This window comes from Nematolebias whitei, chromosome 11 (assembly GCF_014905685.2).
Source record: "Nematolebias whitei isolate Nwh7 chromosome 11, NemWhi1, whole genome shotgun sequence".
Lineage (NCBI taxonomy): Eukaryota > Metazoa > Chordata > Actinopteri > Cyprinodontiformes > Rivulidae > Nematolebias > Nematolebias whitei.
The window spans coordinates 29,797,592-29,801,818 of NC_056508.1; the positions used below are offsets into that span (position 1 = coordinate 29,797,592).

General features: G+C 36.4%; 1 protein-coding gene across 1 annotated transcript in view; it reads right to left on the bottom strand.

The window, feature by feature from the left end:
• Positions 1-1,947, bottom strand: part of LOC119417602 (rho-related GTP-binding protein RhoA-D) — a 16,176-nt gene extending 14,229 nt beyond the window's left edge. Inside the window, exon 1 of the mRNA XM_037684843.1 lies at positions 1,825-1,947. The gene's annotated coding sequence lies outside the window, so the exon portion shown is untranslated. The remainder of the gene's footprint in view (positions 1-1,824) is intronic.
• Between the last annotated feature and the right edge of the window lie 2,280 nt (positions 1,948-4,227).

Here is a 4,227-nt window from a genome sequence, read left to right on the forward strand (position 1 = left end):
AAAAAAAAAAAACTGTCCAGATGACCTGACTGAAAAATGTTGGGTTAAATGTGGTTTCTTCTTCAGAAACAGATCCTGTCTAACTCTGAATGCTAGGAAACACCTTGTAACTGTAACTTTCCTTCCCTCCATTGACTACGGTGACATTATTTACATGAACGCTCCTACAAGCACTCTGCAGATGCTGCCTATCACGGAGCATTAAGATTCATAAGTGGCTGTAACTACCGTACCCATCACTGAACCCTGCATTCACTGGTTAACTGGACATCACTAACCTCACGCAGACTCTCCCACTGGTACATTTTCATCTTTAAATCACTTCTTGGTTTGTTGCCTTCATACATCTCCTCCTACATGTCTCTGCGTGAGTGCAGCTACAGCGTGCGCTCTCAGGACATTATTATTACATGCAGTGTTCCCTCAGTGAGGAATGAACTAGGCAAAAGCGCCTTCTCCGCTCCTTGTTCCTGTTTCTTAGAATATCTTGCAAAAAGATCTGAAGCTATCGACCTTGATCTCTCCAAGTGACTTTAAACATCTGTTACGTTCCTGGCAAAAACCAATGCAGACATATTCCCGTTTTTTAGTTTTCTAAATCGCCTTATAGCTTAGATGTTTTTTTGCTATTTTGTTTTGATTTGTAAAAAGAGTAACTTAAATGTGTATGCCTATTTTATGACTGTCTATTGTTGTCTTTATTCACTGTTGTCATCTCTCTTTGTTAAGAAATCTGGTCTCTCTTGTAAATAAGTCCCCGAGGCTCAATGGCATTAACCTGTCTAAATAAAGGTTGAACGAATTAATCAAAAATAAGTTCGGAGCATTACTTCTGGGCTCCACATGTGTCAGCCCATCACCATCTTCTGCTTGGGTGCTTGTGAGTGTAGAAACCACAGAGTCCTGTTTAAGATTAACAAGTTTTCTGCAGCATGACTGGTTAGCAATGCGGCTTCACGGCGAGAAGGTCATGGGGTCAAGCCCTGGTTTGGACTTGGGGTCTTTCTGTGTGGGGTTTGCATGTTCTCATGTTTGCATCCGGTTTCCTTCCAGTCCAAAACATGCACGTTAGGTGGCCCAGGCCTCCCTTGTAAAAGAAATCTGTAATCTCAAGAGGGTTGAAAAATAAATAAAAAAATAGGTCTGACTTTGAGCCATGACAAAACCCAGTGGTAGTGCAGACCAGGAAGGAGAGAGATGAAGGTCTGAGGAGCTCAGCAGCACAACAACCAGGGTGTGGTGACTCAGAGAAAGGAATTTCCTCGGGATAGACAAATGTTTTATCAGTTATCTGCAGCAGACGAAGAGAGGGCAGACTTTGACCACTCAACCAGACAACATGGTAAACTATTCAAAACACTCTTTCGATAATCCACTTGCTTTCAGGGGAAGTCCTGCGTTGAGAATCCGATTCTAACTAGCCCGGTGCTTACTGGTCAAACAGGTTTAACAAATAAATAAAAAGTTTCAGATTTTGCTCGCAGCTGTTTCCTCCACATCATTAAGTTACGTAATGAAATAGGTAGGCGCAGTAAATGCCAATATTAATTTGTTCACGGGTATAAAATGGCTCAGGAGAACAAACATGTATGTTTATAGTTGTTGTTTTTTTTAAATTGTATTTGTGATAACTAAACATCAACAGCCTTGGAAACTTTTTAGTAACAGGTTACAACTCGCCGAGCTGGTGTTTCGGGTCACGTATCCACGGTGGTGCCGCCTTTAACCGGATACTTTCCACACAAACTGTAGTTATTATCAACATAAACCTTTCGCCGCTTCGGTCGCACAAAAAAAGTATAAAGTGAACGTTTAAGGTCTTACCTCTCTTAAAGGTTTCTTAAATGGTCAAAGTGCTCCGTGTGTCGTTACAAGTGTCGTCCGGTGAAGCTAATCAGAGCGAACAGCCAAGAACAACCGAACCGCCCAAGACCCGCCCATTGTGATGCGTTCAGTGTAACTCGTAGATTTTCGTTTCTCAAAACATTTGTTTCCTTTTAAAATAAGAAGGTAAACTCTTTTTTTTTTTCAAATTAAAATGTAATTTTTATACTGATATCTACGTGTTGTTGTGAGTAAAATATTTATTATTCTGAAATGCAATTAATATTTATTATGACATCTTGTATCATCATGACTTTAAAGCCTATTTTGTACTTTGTATGTTGTTTTCCAGATTTATTTTCGTAAGTTTTTATTTGTTATGGGTGTTTTTTTTTCTATCTGACTTTTGTGCTGACTTTTTTAATTTGCAGACTTATAATTTTTCTAACTTTTAGAATTTTCAAAATGTTTATCTCTGTTTACAAACATTTTCCCCATAAATGCAAATATATATTTTTAAATTCTTCTATAAATATTCTTCCCTTTGAAATAGGGTTCATTATGTTTGATCTATTTTGTCTTCTTATGCTACTTTTAGCTTTTAGTTAGCATTCTACTTTTATATATTTTAGCTAGCCTTTTGCTAATTTGAGATTTTAGCAGTCAATATTCTAGTTTTGGCTTTTATCTTGCTTCTTTTAGTTAGCATTGCTGCTTAAACTTTTAGTTAGTCTTTTGTTATTTTTGAGGTTTTAGCTATCTTTGGCTACTTTAGTATTTAATTAGTGATTTGGTGCTTTGTGCTACAGCTTTTCCCCTTTTCATTTCCTTTATCTGTTTAATTTTTTTGTTTGTTTGTTTTTAGCTTTTAGATAACGTTTGCTGCTTTTAGCTAGAGTTCTGTCAGGTTGTATTTTGTTACTTTTACCTTCTAGCTATCATTTAGCTTTTTTATTATTATTTTTCATTTAGAAGATGTAACTACTGTATTTTTATGTAGTCTTGACCAGTAGTTTTCTTTTTTTAACTCACTGCTCTTTGTGTTTTAAAACTTTTTTCCCCCCTGTTTGGCTTTAACTCAGATTGAAATGTTGGTTTTACTGTTTTCTGTTTTTATTATTTTTAACAATTCATTACTTTTGTGGTTTCAATTGATTTTATTTTTTTTATACTTGCTTTTATGTTACCAGTGTACAGTACAGCACTTGTCAACGGTGTTGTTTTTAAAGTGCTTTCGTACTGTATTGTATTTTTTTTCATTGGCTGCTTGTTCACTGATTTGTTTCACAGGATAATTTAAATTACATTTAAAATGAATAACATGTAGCCTGTTCCTGTCTTAAGAAAAAGGTGCAACATAATAAAAGCGCTCGCATTTAAATAATAAAACAGACGAAATGACCAAGTGTGAACTGAGCAGCCAAATGACCAACTGTAAGGGAACGCAGCACAACGTCTTCACGTTTTGGATTCACGCACTTGCACGCTATTGGCTGAAATCGTTCAACAGTTTAAAGTCCCCTCCCCTTTACGGTTAATCTATAATGACATAATTTAATTTTACAGGTTGTAAATGTGTAGTTTAATTTTTGGTCCATATTAAATCTTCCTTTAATTAGTTAGCTTTATTTTTAATGGTAGTTTTATTAGCATTGTTGCTTTTATTCTTTCTTGTATGAGGAAATGGACTTTGACCTATGTGTTTTTCTCCCACAGAGCAACAGGAAATCACACTGCAGGGATTTCAGCTTTTTAACATGCCATTCTCTCAGTGAGGTCGTAAGTTCAGTCCCTCACAGAACACTGAAGCACTCTGTCTAAACACAGCAGCAGCCTCAAGGTATGAAGAACACTTCGCTTGCAGTGCAAGCGTAAAGCACACTTGTCATATATTCATTTCAAAATAGCTCCTTAGACTACACTGCAGGAAAGGAAAAGAAAACTGTGAATGCAATATTTTCCAATGAATTGGGGTCCAAATAAAAACTTGTAAGCTATGAAGTGTAAACCTAAATCAGTTCAATTCAGTTTAGTTTAATTATATAGCACCACTTCACAGCAAAAGTCATCAAACGAAGCAAACAAGCTCAAATCATGAATCTAATTTACATCCAAATTCCATCCTAAAACCTTTAAATCCTATACAAAGCAGCACATTTATGTACAGTATATAATGAAATGCTAATTAGTAAAAGTTTTCTGTCTAAGGACGACAGCAGATTGTGTTGAATCTTCACATTGTCACAGTTTCCCATCCTGATCAAGCACACTGGTAACAGTGGAAAAGAACGACTCCCTTTTAACAGAAAGAAATCATCAGCAGAACTGGACTTAAGACAAGCGGCCATCTGCTTCAACCAGCTAGAGTTTGATATGACAGGAAGGAGAAACAAGCAAACAAAG